This window comes from Aquarana catesbeiana, linkage group LG01 (assembly GCF_042186555.1).
Source record: "Aquarana catesbeiana isolate 2022-GZ linkage group LG01, ASM4218655v1, whole genome shotgun sequence".
NCBI lineage: Eukaryota > Metazoa > Chordata > Amphibia > Anura > Ranidae > Aquarana > Aquarana catesbeiana.
In genome coordinates this window covers 837780907-837795387 of record NC_133324.1, presented here as the reverse complement: position 1 = coordinate 837795387, position 14481 = coordinate 837780907, and the positions used below count along the sequence as shown (strand labels likewise).

The following is a 14481-nucleotide window of genomic DNA, read 5'->3' as shown; positions in this document are numbered from 1 at the left end:
TTTGTATCACCCTCTAGGTAGGTAGGTGCTAGAGGTAGGATTTTTGTGGACAGGTAAATTTAGGCAGGCCTGGCTGACCGTCAGGCCTGTTTGTTTTCATTTTGGGCTGGGAGTGGCTCAGGGTAGCAGCTGGTGACTCCCAAGCAGCATCACTGAGACCTCCCTCTTTTTTCCAGAAGATTCTAGAAAGAGAGAAGGAGATGAGAGGTGGAGCTGCCTGGGGTATTCTAAGGAGCCCTGACCAATCCCCAACCTGGATTGGCAGGGGGCAGGCCTCCATAAATACCCAGGGTCAGCCCAGCTGGGGAGGAATTGTTGGGTTAAAGAGCTGGAATTAGAGAGTGTGGAGGGTGTTGGGGCCTTTAAGGGAGCTCCCCAGTCTGGGGGGGGTGACCTTGGGCCTGGGCTCTGGTGCAGTCAGGACCAACTTCAAGAACATGTGAAGAGGTCCTGGACCGAATGCACAAGAGAGAGCTAAGAGAGGACAGCGGGAGAGAGCACTGCTGAGAGACTCCAGGGAGGACAACTGGTCACAGCTGGGAGGGCTGGTGAGTGAGGCACAGTCAGGAGGACTGGGGTGGCTTGCCTGAGAGGACTGGGAGCTTGCAGTCTGAGATGGGTGCAGAGCCAGAAGTGTGGACTGTGGTGGAAGGGGCAGTGGAAGGAGGCAGCTGCAGCCAGGAGGGCTGGCAGGGCCTGAAGATGGTTACTGGGCTCAGTTACCACATGTAGGACAGCTTGCACCAGAGACTTTCTATTTTGCTACACTATAGGGGCCCACGGTCCCTGCCTGCAAAGGGCAATTGCTAAGGCCTGGCTGAGACAGTGTCAGGCTTAAACACCTTGTGCTAGCTGTACCTGAAATAAGAGAGGAAGTGATGTGCAGGAGGAGAAAGACCTGAAGATTAGAGAGAGAGTGATGTGCAGGAGGAGAAACAGAGTGTATATACTGGAATGTATATAGTTGTCCCAAGTGAGTTCTACCAATTCTACTGGACATCTCATATTTCCCTTACCCCATCCAAGTTCAATCCCCTCAATAAAACAAAAAAACAAAGTTCTCTGACTGTTTAATTTCTCTGATTGCCTGAGAAGTGAATGCTGGGCTGGGCAAGGTGACGGGTGAACCACAATATCCAGCAGCTCCTACGGGGGTACCGCTGCACTTATAATTCAATGTAAAAAAATAAAAAAAATAAAGAAAAGCCTCTTTGAAGTTGCTTGAGCAGATGGGTACACTCAGCAACAATGGAAAATATGAAATGACGATGGGAGATGTAAATATTTCTGGCAGGATGTTAGTGTAACCATCAACAATCCTCTATAAAATGTCCCAGGAATGGGACAGCTGTAAGTTGGGGTGCATTGTGGGCTGCTAAAGAATATGCCCGAGGCTGGGCAGTATTGTGGGAAGTTGGAGGCACTATGGGCTCTGCTGGAGGCTACAGCCTGGGGACACTGTGGAAGTCTTAGGGCTCTGCAGAGGGCTGGAGAACTTTGCAGGTTACTGGGGAATGGGAACACTTTGGGTTGCACTGTGGGTGGCTCTGCAGTCAATAATATGATATATAGTGCTTTAGCAAGTTAGGGCTTACATCTACTTAAGCGAAAGCACACAGTATACCACCAACAGAAATACACATACTGTACTGGGCCAGTAAGAATGAGAATTTTGGCAGCCTAAAACATTTATTATGTATGGCAATGCCTTAAAGACATTCACCACCAGTATGATGTGTAGGTGTGCCGCCTTGACAGCTTTGCAGGCTTAGACTATGACCTATGTTGGTTTTGCAAAAATCCAGTCATGCCGGTGTACCCGGAAAATGCCTCAACTGTGAAAGGGTAATGTATTTGGACTATAAAAAGCCAGTTAATAGATGACTTGCATATTAAAATGACATAGCATAATGTTCTGACCTGTAATCTTATACTATAACTAGAACAGCAAGGCTTTACAAAACATCATGACGTTCCCACTGAGGTTTGGTTGGGTTTCACATATAGAGGAGGGATATGATGCAATGGGAGTGTTTTTTGAAAGATTGTGAGACGTTTACTGAGGACTGGCTGAGCAGAGGATGTGCACGTCTAATACGCACACAGCACAGGAATGCAACGCCACAAAATGAATCAAAACAGAGTTTTGTGAATACAACTACTGAACTCAGGGTAGTGTTATTGTTTCTGAAGAATGCAGATTTAACCACGTGAACAAGACTGCACGGCAAGGTACCTGATACACTTGTATGCTAGTATACTAAGCCTGGGATTTGATGTGTGCCTTCAATTTTTCTGATCCCTAATTTTTAGTATTCTCTTTAAATAATGGTGTGCTATTATAGTTCTATTATAGTGCTATTATTGTATTTATTGTTAAGATAAAGTCGATGTTAAAGTCAGTTTGCAAAGGTTATTACAAGGGACGTAACTATAAAGCATGGAACCCAATAGCAACATTTTCATGGGGCCCTCTGGCTAACTTTCACTTTAACAGGCGGCAGTGTTAATTGTCATTGATCTTTACACAAAGTATGCTTAAATCATGGGCAGGCAGCAGGTGAGCTGTCAGCATAGATAGTACACTACTAGGAACCAGTGCTTGGAAAAAAAAACTAATAGTTGTAGTAGCAATAACAATAATAATTATAATGATGCCTTAGAACAAAATTATTAATGCTCATACACATCTATAAGGTTTTAGTTGAGGAGAAATTCTGAGATTTTTGGCTGCATTAGGCATACAGGGTTAAGAGAGCAAAAAATCAAGCCAAATCGTTGCTAATCCAGTGTATGACGATACACAATAAATGAGCTGATACAATGTAGTTCAATTCAATCGGAATGGCACCCCAATACATGTTGAGAAGCATGTGCATTGTAGTTTGGCACAGTATCAACTTCAGCACATACACTATTTTTCGCCAGTGAACCGCAACATATTACCACATGCTGTGCTGCACTACAATGCATGTCCATTGGCAAGTGCCCATTCAGAATAGCATCCTATCAACACAATTTTTTAAAATTCTTTATTTATCCAAGGTGACAAGACAAAGAAATTCCAAATGCTTAAATGGGCATACAGGTACAGAACAGCAAGAACGGCCAAAGTAGAACTGTTACCATCCAAATATGCAATGGTACATGGAAGTAAACTACAGACATCCGTATCTATAGAGATGGAGTACTAGAGGCATGCCCTTGATGGATTGAACTATCACAACTAAACTAAAGGAAGCGTAGAGGAATGTGGCCCTCCGGGACGAAAACAAAACAAGCCTTGTCCCATTGATAAAAAATAAATACATTTTTAAAAAATAGGAAAACAATAAATGCCAATGGTCCCAAAAATGTGTCAAAAGTGTCCGATGTGTCTGCCATAATGTTGCAGTCCCGATAAAAATCACAGATTGCCGCCAGTACTAGTAAAAAAAAATTTATAATAAAAATGCTATAACTCTATCCCCTATTTTGTAGACACTATAACTTTTGCGCAAACCTATCAATATATATGCTTATTGCCTAAACTAGCAAAAAGTACAAAATATTGTGTTTTTTGCAAAATTGTCGCTCTTTTTTTGTTTATAGCGCAAAAAATAAAAATCAAATACCACCAAAAGAAAGCTCTATTTGTGGGAAAAAAAGGACGTAAATTTTGTTTGGGTGCAGCGTTGCACAGCTGCGCAATTGTCAGTTAAAGCGAAGCAAAATGGCCTTGTCATTCAGCAGCCGAATCTTCCAGGGCTGAAGTGGTTAATTACTTTTTGTTTTTCTGTGTTTTTTGTTTCTGACATGTTTGCCCGCCCATCATGTCCTTACTCGGCGCACGGGGGCCATTCACGCCTTTTATGACGTGTTCGGCATCCCCTTTACATGAGTTGTGGAGCCAGGCTCACCTGGTTGCCATGACTCCGGACGTGCACCGCGAGACGCCGACGCGGAATGGCATCACCATTACGTCATGCCCGACGGGACGTCACCAGGCGTTACCACGCCCCATCTGTCTATGTGACGCCGGATATCCCCTCTCTCCATCAGGAAACCATGGCAGAGGCGCCTTCGAGCCTGTGTGCATCTATTTCTCTCTGGACCCGAACTGGTTGGCTTAAAGCTGCAGCATTTCCCAATATTTTAATCTGGATGCAAGATCTTTGATTTTCTATGCAAGTTGTATGGTCAGTTGTTCTACATTAACTGTTTAATTCAATTAATCTCTGTTGCCCTATCTTTCCCAACATAGTACTGTAGTGGTTGTTTTCAACTGTACTGTTATCATTGCATAGCTCTATATCTGCATCTTGCATATCCTGTGTATTGTATATTCTATTTTTTAACTTTTTTCTAATAAAATAATACTTTTTTATAATTACGGTTTTGATCTGTAGAGGAGCACTGCCCTTTAAAGTCCCAGTTAGAGGAAAACTCCCCGTTTGCAATTTATTCAGTTTAGGGATGTGGACTAGATATCCTAATTTTTTGACAATCAGCACCACTTAGTAAATTTGTTTATTCTGATCTAGACTTCAAATGTCATCTTATGCCTAGTCTTTACTGTTAATCACTTTGTATGCTAAATTGTGTTGTTACCATTGGTAATCCATTTTACGCTTGCCTAGTTACCAACCACAATGAGTGACAATATGTTAGGTTTTCCTTTACTACTTGGTTTGGTGCCTGTTTTCTTTGGTATAGCACTAGTATAGGGTACTAAATATTACTTCCAGTGATCTCCTGTGATATTGTACGTATGTTTTATATACTGGACCGCTGCAGTCTATAAAACCCAAACACTGGGCCAATAATAAATCCAAAACAAAAAAATAGTGTGCTGTCTCTTTAATAAACAATAAATCATTCACTAAAGTCCATCCATAATTTCAAAGTGGGCAAAAAACAAGAAAAATTTGCGAATTTCAGCAATATATGGACCTTAAGTGCCCCACATGTACAATTGAATATAGTAATTAAAAACAATGTATGGTAAAAATTAATAAACACCAATGAAAATTCTTGTTGATAAAAGTCAATATATACGTGATGGTGATGAAAAGTGCTCAGTGCTCAATAACTTCTGAAAAAAAAAAATACTGAAATGCGCAGATGTGCTCCTTTAGAGAAGATGGCCGCTTACCAAACGGTGTTGATCCCGAGCTACAGGGATCACAAAAGCATGACCATGGGACACAGCCGATGACCGATCCGAGTACCAGCTCGCTGCCGATACCATGTGATCGCCGTGACGTATCACAGCAGGTCATGTCAGTTGAAAACAATAGATGGCTTCCTTTCATGCCATCCATTGAATACAGCTGTGTTGCTAGCTGTGATTGGTCAGTGTGATCACATGGTACAGACAGGGCCAATCACAGCCCATCTGTACCACGTGATTAGCTCTGGCCAATCACAGCTAATCAAAACAAAACAGGCTTAATGAGTTAGTTTAATTCAGTCAAATGCATATAAAAAAAATCCTGATCACTTCCGCAGAGTAGTACAATGTTACTTTGGTAACATTAAATTGCTCTAGTCACAGTGTGTTAATTAAAAAATCGTAAAAAAAAAAGAAAAAATTTAATCAAAATAAATAAATAAATAAAAATTATTACATTTTTTTTTTTTTTGTACTGTCACCAGTCCGTGTCCCCAATTACCGACACACCCGTTATATGATAACGCTGTACTGCACTGGTGGCAATATGTTAAAAAAATAAAATAAATTTTTTTTTAGATTTCCTCCTTTTCAAAAAATTCTGACAAAAAATTACAAAAAAACTCACCATGCTTCTTACTAAATACCTTGGAATGTCTACTTTCCAAAAAGGGTCATTTGGGGGGTATTTGTACTGTCCTTGAGTTTTCGGGCCTCAAGAAAAGAAAAAGGCAGTCAGTACATCAGGACTGATAAATTTTCAGATATATCCCATAGTTTTTGGACTCCATAACTTTCCTACAGACCACATAATCTACACTGATTTGGGTTATTTTCACTAAAGAAATGTAGCAGAATACACTTTGACCTAAACCTACGCTTGACTTGGCCCATTGGGGCCGCTGCTTCAGGTGAGAGGCTGGGGGAAACAGGTGTTGCACCCCGGAGCCCGTTTTGTAAGCACTCATCCACCATGGTCACTGTTTTTACTTAATGTTCACTGCACTTGCACTTTCATGCATGATTAGAAGATTTGCCTTTACGGCCATCAGGAACTATATTGCATGAAGTTTTGGAAGACATATTTTTTCACGTTTTATTGGAACAATCCCTACACTTATTTTTGTTCACGGATTGTTATGAATTTTTTGCACTTTTATGGACTTCAATGAATTGCACATCACTGTTTAGGAATTGATTTTGATTGTTATTCTCATGAAATTTGCACATATATTTTTTTAGTGTATTGCACTGTATGAGTCAAGATTTTGATTGGTATTCTTATGAAATTTGCACATATTTATTTATTTATTTCAGTGTATTGCACTGTATGATTCAAGAATTCATTTTCATTTTTATAATTCAGATTGATCTATTGTAGTGTATAGCACTTTATTATTCAAGAATTCATTCCATTTATTTGTTTGTTATTTATGCAATATTGAATATACATTTCTTAATTCGTTATTTCACCTTTATGTTACTCCCACCACCTTTATTTTTATATGTGAGTTATGGGTTTGTTTGATCAGTCGCACTGTTTATGCGTTCCAGTGGAGTCGCATTGCACTTCCTAGTAGCCTTGTGAATTTTCTGTGGCAATTTTAATTTCTAATTTTGTTTATTTCCTTGCACACAGTGTGGGCATAAAGAGCGCCGCATATGTTTTGTTATTTTAGCTGCTGCCATAACAACGATATCCTTCCCTAAAGTATGGATGTACATCATAGCATGCAATGCAGCACTTCTCCTTTGCCAATTGCCAGGACTGTAACAAAGCATGTGCACTCACTTGTCAGGTCCCCTCCCACTGTCCAATATGCCTCCCTATTGGACCAGTGAGGGACAGTCAAACAAGCTGAGCTGCACCTCATCATAAACATCCAATGTAAATATAAATACTGTATAAAGTGCAATAGTCTATATACCAAAAAAGTATATCAGTGAAAATATCCCAAAAATTAATAAATGTAAATTAAAAGAAAATTGTCATAAACAGCCAAAAAATAGCAATAAAGTGCAATGTGTTTAATGCACCACACAGTTTCCTTATAGTATTCAATCAATAGTGCAGACAGCATGACCAGTGCTGGGACAAGGCATTTGGTGCCCAAGGCGAAGATGGCAAACTCAATGTCGATTCAAAACAAGAATATACCGTATTTATCGGCGTATAACACGCATAGGCGTATAACACGCACATTCATTTTAAGAGGGACGTTTCAGGAAAAACACTTAAATTTTAAATAAGGAACTTTGAAGCAAAATAAGGGTCAGTGCCCATCAGCAGCCTCACCATTGCCATCGCTGCAGCAGCCTCATCATTGCCATCAAGGCAGCAGCTTCACCATTGCCATCAATGCAGCAGCCTCACCATTGCCATCAATGCAGCAGCCTCACCATTGCCATCAATGCAGCAGCCTCACCATTGCCATCAATGCAGCAGCCTCACCATTGTCATCAATGCAGCAGCCTCACCTATGTCATCAGTGCAGTCTGATCGATGCCCATCTGCAGCCTAGAGGGTACATGGAGGGGGGCGGGACGAGCACCGACAGATTACATACAGTGAGAATCTCCTATGATAGACAAAACAGTGGTCCAATTGCTTCCCAGGAGACGGGACTTCCTATTACAGAGGCCGCCAAGTAAACAGGAGATTCTCACTGCATATAATCTGACAGCGCTCGTCCCGTCCCCCTCCCTGTCCCCTCCGAGGCAGATAAAATTTAAGTATTGGCATATAACACGCACACGCTATTTACACCCGATTTTCAGGGTGAAAAAGTGCGTGTTATACGCCAATAAATACAGTACTTATTGACAAATAAAGAACGGATCTTGCGAGCCACAATAATCCAATGCCAATAAAGTAGAAAATAATAATAACGCCCAGCTGCAGACGCAGATCACGTTTTCATAACCGTGCAAATTAGTATAGAGAAATAAATACATTGCGCTAGAATAAACCAAATTAATGTATATACACCTAAATGTAAATTTAAACTAAATTATATCTAAACAAAAATTATATGTGACAAATTCATATAAAGCAACATGTGACAAATTCATATAAATAGCATTAAAGTGCAATGTGCATGTACAATATCAGCAAATCCAGGAATAGGAATATCTGACAGGACTTTCTGATATTTATGTTGAGCACTGGGCACTTTATATCTATTTATGCACTTTGGATTTGCTGATATTGTACGTGCACATTGCACTTTAATGCTATTTACATGAATTTGTCACATGATTTTTGTTTAGATATAATTTAGTTTAAATTTACATTTAGGTGTATATACATTAATTTGGTTTATTCTAGCGCAACGTATTTATTTCTCTATAAAAATATACTTATTATTATTATTATTATATTAAGGGACACTCTGATGGGCAAATTGTATGTCAAGGGGCACCCTGATGGGCATATTTTATATTAATATTTTATATTAAGGGGCACTCTGATGGGCGCAACAAAACGTGCCCCTTAACGTAAAATCTGCCCATCAGAGTGCCCCTTAATACAAAATGTGTCCATCATTGTTGCTCTTAAAATAAAATATGCCCATCAGAGTGCCCCATAACATAAAATGTGCCCAACAGCGTGCCCCTTAACATAAAATAAGGGTCACGCTGATAGGCACCTTTTATGTTAAGGGGCACTCTGATGGGCACATTTTATTTTAAGGGGCACGCTGATGGGTACATTTTATGTTAAGTGGCACTCTGATGGGCACAACAAAATGTGTCCATCAGTGTGCCCCTTAAGAAAATATGCCTATCAGTGTGCACATTAAAAATATACCCATCAGCGTGCCCCTTAAAATAAAATTTGTCCATCCATCAGAGTGCCCCTTAACATAAAAAAGGTGCCCATCAGCGTGACCTTTAACAAAATATGCCCAGCAGTGTGCACAATTTAAATATGCCCATTAGTGAACACTAGTTAACATGTGGCCCACATACCTGGAGGGCACAACTGAAATACCGAAGGGGCGGAAGATGCGAGATATGGAGAGCCAGGACCTGGGAACCGCCAGTAGCAGGGGGGCGGGGCGCGCACATGACGTCACGCCCCTACTCGCGACCTGTGAGTGCGAGCTGGTCTTCTGTCAACTCTGAGACCTGCGGTGAGGAGCAGGGGGCAGGCGAACGCACGCAGCATCACTGGTTGCTGAGGAAACCCGTGGTCCCAGCAAACCAACGCTTGCTGACATTTACAATTATACTGGCGGCCTGGCGGTCCGGGGAGAAGTGTCACTCAGTCCGGACTCGGACGACGGGCTGCCATTTAGTGTTTTAGAAGGACACTTCACTGCGCCCCCCCACCCCCAATAAATTGTACCGCCCAGGGCATCCGCCCCTTCCGCCCCCCCTTGTACCGGCTCTGAGCGTGACAGTACATTATGTGATTTGTGAAAGCAGTTCATATAAACATATCATCTCCATACTGATCCACCTTTGTGCATATGAAGAAAATCTTGGTGTACTCTCCACCGGATGTGCCCTCACCTTATAGGCTTAGTACAGTGTATATAAAAAGTCTACACACCCCTTTTAAAACATCAGGTTTCTGTGATGTAAAAAAATAAGACAAAGATAAATCATTTCAGAACTTTTTCCACCTTTAATGTGACCTATAGACTGTACAACTCAATTGAACAACAAAAAGAAATTTTTTCGGTGGGGGGGAAGTAAAAATAGAAAACTAAAATAATATGGTTGCATAGGTGTGCACACCCTTAAACTAATACTTTGTTGAAGTGCCTTTTGATTTTATTACAGCACTCAGTCTTTTTGGGTATGAGTCTATCAGCATGGCACATCTTGACTTGGCAATATCTGCCACCTCTTCTTTGCAAAAGCACTGTCAGATTGTGAGAGCATCTCCTGTGCACAGCCCTCTTCAGATCTCCCCACAGATTTTCAATGGGATTCAGGTCTGGGCTCCGGCTGGGCCATTCCAAAACTTTAACCCCTTCTCGACCAGCCACCGCAGTTGTACTGTGGCAGGTTGGCTCCCCTAGGCAAAACGACATTACCTTACGTCGCTTCACCTTTTGGATAGGGGTCATGTGCCGAGCCGATGCAAGTACCCGCAAGTGCTCGTGACAGAGCAAGAACTGGGATCTGTGTGTGTAAACACACAGATCCCGGTTCTCTCAGGGGAGAGGAGACAGATCCTGTGTTCATACTGTGTATGAAAATCAATCTCTGTCTCCTCCTATTCAGTCCCACCCCCCACCCCCCCCCCACAGTTAGAACACACACTAGGGAACCCAATTAACCCCTTGATCGCCCCCTAGTGTTAACCCCTTCCCTGCCAGTGACATTTATACAGTAATAAGTGCATTTTTATAGCACTGATCGCTGTATAATTGTCACTGGTCCCAAAAATGTGTCAAAAGTGTCCGATGTGTCCGCCGCAAAATTGCAGTCCCAATGAAAATCGCTGATCACCACCATTACTAGTAAAAAAAAAAATAATAATAAAAATACCATAAATCTAGCCCCTATTTTGTAGACGCTAGAACTTTTGTGCAAACCAATCAATATACGCTTATTGCGATTTTTTTTTACCAAAAATATGTAGAAGAATACATATCGGCCTTAACTGAGGAAAAATTTTTTTTTTTTTAAATGGGATATTTATTATAGCAAAAAGTAAAAGATATTGTGTTTTTTTCGAAATTGTCGATATGCTTTTGTTTATAGTGCAAAAAATAAACACCGCAGAGGTGATCAAATACCACCAAAAGAAAGCTCTATTTGTGGGAAAAAAGGACGTCAATTTTGTTTGGGTACAGCGTCGCACGACCATGCAATTGTCAGTTAAAGCGACGCAGTGCTGTATCGAAAAAAATGGTCTGGTCATTGAGCAGCCAAATCTTCTGGTTCTGAAGTGGTTAATCTTCTTCTGATGAAGCAATTCCTTTGTTGATTTGGATGTATGCTATGCTTTGGATCGTTGTCATGCTGAAAGATGAAGTTCCTCTTCATGTTCAGCTTTCTAGCAGAAACCTGAACGTTTTGTGCCAGTATTGACTGGTATTTGGAACTCTTCATAATTCCCTCTACCTTGACTAAGTCCCTATTCCAGCTGAAGAAAAAGAGCCACAAAGCATGATGCTGGCACCACCATGCTTCACTGTGGGTAGTATGGTGTTCTTTTGGTGATGTGCAGTGTTGTTTTTGCGCCAAAAATATCGTTTGGAAATTATAGCCTGCACTTATTTAAGTTTACTTGTATTATCACATACTCTGGAAGTGTGGGGAATGTCGACAGCTTTTTCTTGGATTAGTATAGCAGCTCACAAGGCTTTTTCACATATTTACGTTTTAAGCTGCACCTGAGCACAATGAGCAGACCTAACCAATAGATCCTGCTCACTGGTAGGCAGAGAGCACTCTAAGTTTTACCTGACCATCTTCTTGGTAAGCAGTAAGATCAAAATCTATACTCTCTTCTAGCAGCTATCTAGGAGGGTGCTACATGTTTGCAAAATTTTATAACAGAAACGAAGAAACATTTTCAGTCTCTTATCATTTGTTTAGCAAAAAGTAAAAAACCCAGTGGTGATTAAATACCACCAAAAGAAAATTCTATTGGTGTGAACAAAAAAAATCTAGTTTGGGTAGAATGTTGCATGGCCGCACAATTGTCATTCAAATTGCGACAGCTTTAAAAACTGAAATGGCTGCACACCACTGTAGATCAAAATCCTTTTTATTTGGACATCCCAAAAACTACAGGAATCAGAATGCTGGGTAGACGCGTTTCGCACACTTCACGTGCGCTTAGTCATTACAAAGATATGTTAGCAAGACAGTTCTTATCTAGTCCCACAACAGGTGTCACCAGATACTAATTGCAGACATCCTGTTACATAGACTACACATGTGAAAAAGACTCATGAATATATAATTATATATAACACATATAAACAAAAGAAACAAATAACCAAAAATGTATATGTGCTCTAATAACCAATGTGGCCAAACATTTCAATTTTTGCCACAATGGAGATGTTTCAGCCATGCGTGTACAGGTCATTGAAAAAGTGAGGACCCCTAATAGAGGTGTTTCGTTTGCTCTGCTGGAGGGAGGTATTCTGGATTTTCCAGCTCCAGACTCGTATCCCGCAGAAGTTAAACTTCGAGTGGGATGTGAGTCACTTTTATGAATAGTATAGTTTTTCCTCCCTCTCGTAGCAACTGATACGCATCGATATGGTGAGTTCTTTATTTGTGCAGAGGGTATCTAATAATACACTATATTTACATATTTGATATTGTAACTTTTATCATTATCCTTCATCTGTTACGATTGTACCAAACACTGTGATGTGTTACATAACCAGCCGTTGTTTTTATGCATGGTAGCAATGTCCATGCATGCATGTTGATACACATTATTCTTCATTTATTTCTGACCCATTTGGACATTCACTAGCCGCTGGGTTATAAATGAATGGGATGGATGTCTGGGGCGGTAATATTGCAGTTCATTGAGGTTTTTTTTACCCAAATTTGTGCCGTCGTTTCCATAGCTCATTTCTGGTTGTCTAAACACTGTGATGTGCTACATAACCATCCGCTGTTTCTGTGTATTGAAGCAATGTCCATATATGAATTTCGATACACATCCCTTCTCCAATTATTTCTGACCCATCTGAACATTCACTAGCCACAGGGTTATAAATAAAGGGACAGATGGATGGGCGGTAATATTGCGGCTCACTGGAGTTTCTTTTACCTAAATTTGTGCCGCCCATCCCCATTGTCCGTTCCTGGTTGTCTGTCCTACCAACTTTATGGTGTGCTTTCACAGATGGGAGCCACATCGTACATGAATGGGTTTTGCAATGCACATTATATTTATGTGTCAATTGTCTTTTCTGTCTCTTTGTGTCTTGTGCGGTTTGTTTTTTTCCCGTTCCTATGTTAGGAGATCCCCACATCCATTGATATGTATGTGCTTATATGTATCGATTGTTGTTTATATCAGGGTGGGAGAGGATACTGTCTATTGGTTAATTGTTTTAGAGTATAAGGACACAGGGTGACACAAGACTATATGGTGTTTTATGATAATGTTTTTATATATCTTTTATATTTAGTCTTTATAGAATAACACTTTGTCTTGTTAGAGCACATATATATATTTTTGGTTATTTGTTTCTTTTGTTTATATGTGTTATATATAATTATGTATTCATGGGTCTCTTTTTCACATGTGTAGTCTATGTAACAGGACGCCTGAAATTAGTATCTGGTGACACCTGTTATAGGTGGAACTATATAAGAACTGTCTTGCTAACATATCTTTGTAATGACTAAGCGCACGTGAAGTGTGCGAAACGCGTCTACCCAGAATTCTGATTCTTGTAGTTTTTGGGATGTCCAAATAAAAAGGATTTTGATCTACAGTGGAGGGCGGCCATTTGTTCTAAATTCATTCTGTGCGGAGGCGAGATGAGGCTTGCACCTACCTGGATTATTAGGCTTCCTGGTCTCACCTGGAGTGGCGGGTGTGTCTTTTCCCAATAAAAACTGGAAATTGGCCTGGGCAGGAAGGGGGTAAAACTGCCCAGTATTGAGGTGGTTAAGGAGGACCCTACAAAAATAAATAAAACAACTACCCCCCACTGCCCCTTCAAATTTCACACCAGACCTGAAGGGATCTCTATGACAGCATTGACCAAACATGGCCATATATAATCAATGATGTCACCTGGGAGACCCTTCTGCTTACATTGCGGTGGCCAGGACTGAGAGATGCCATTCGGCGTGAACCAAGCATTTTGTTTGGACATGTAGGCGAGTTTTATTTCAAATGTTCATATTGCCTATAGTGTTCAACTATTTTCTCTAATTGTGAATGGTCTTATTGTTGGATGTTCGTATAGCTATTTTTTTCTTAGGATTGAATGTTAGGGAATATTACATTCCCATGGCAAAAGGCAATAAATGGAAACTGACATTATTACGCACATGCTACAAATATGACAGGTATTCTTTACATTTGCGCAAATAAGACATTCACAAAGCAAATTTTTTTATAAAACGATCCCAAAGCTGTAATAGCTGAGTTATGCTTTATCTATCTGAACTGTGGTAGGGAGCTTTCAGCCATCTGGTAAATATACACACAAAGTTAATGCTGCTTCATGGCCATTTCTGTCTTTTTGAGCAAGTGATACTAAACACACACTGCTTAACCACTTCAGCCCCGGAAGGTTTTACCCCCTTAATGACCAGGCCATTTTTTGTGATACTGCACTGAGTTACTGTAACTGACAATTGTGCGGTCGTGCGATGCT

The 14481-nt window shown here is 40.6% G+C and overlaps 1 protein-coding gene across 1 annotated transcript in view; it reads left to right on the top strand.

Annotated features, from left to right (window-relative positions):
* The first annotated feature begins 1936 nt into the window (after positions 1-1936).
* The window catches only part of LOC141116464 (toll-like receptor 1), a 28008-nt gene continuing 15463 nt past the window's right edge, over positions 1937-14481 (top strand). The window contains exon 1 of the mRNA XM_073608812.1: positions 1937-2232. The gene's annotated coding sequence lies outside the window, so the exon portion shown is untranslated. The remainder of the gene's footprint in view (positions 2233-14481) is intronic.